The sequence below is a fragment of the Gavialis gangeticus genome, unplaced genomic scaffold, assembly GCF_001723915.1.
Source record: "Gavialis gangeticus isolate Ggan-Ray unplaced genomic scaffold, GavGan_comp1, whole genome shotgun sequence".
NCBI classification, from domain to species: domain Eukaryota; kingdom Metazoa; phylum Chordata; order Crocodylia; family Gavialidae; genus Gavialis; species Gavialis gangeticus.
Genome location: NW_017729024.1, coordinates 81,257,006 through 81,257,227, shown reverse-complemented (window position 1 = coordinate 81,257,227; position 222 = coordinate 81,257,006). Strand labels below are relative to the sequence as shown.

At 77.5% G+C, this 222-nt stretch overlaps 1 protein-coding gene across 1 annotated transcript in view; it reads right to left on the bottom strand.

Moving 5' to 3' along the window:
* Positions 1-216, bottom strand: part of NFIL3 (nuclear factor, interleukin 3 regulated) — a 23,616-nt gene extending 23,400 nt beyond the window's left edge. The window contains exon 1 of the mRNA XM_019517295.1: positions 130-216. The gene's annotated coding sequence lies outside the window, so the exon portion shown is untranslated. The remainder of the gene's footprint in view (positions 1-129) is intronic.
* Between the last annotated feature and the right edge of the window lie 6 nt (positions 217-222).

Below are 222 nucleotides of genomic sequence, written 5' to 3'. Positions count from 1 at the left end.
CCGCGCGAGCCGGGTCGCTGTCAGAGCAGCGCTCCGGCCCGGGAGCGACACGTCTTATGCAACCACCCAGCCGCCGCAAGCCAGCCCGGGGCGGCCGCGGACACGCGGAGCAAGGACCCCCCGTGTTACCTTCATAGCTCGTGGGAGCGGCGGGCGAGCGGAGGGCCCCGGGCTGGGCTGGGCTGGGCTGGGCAGCGGCCGGGGCTGGGGCCGGGGCCGAGG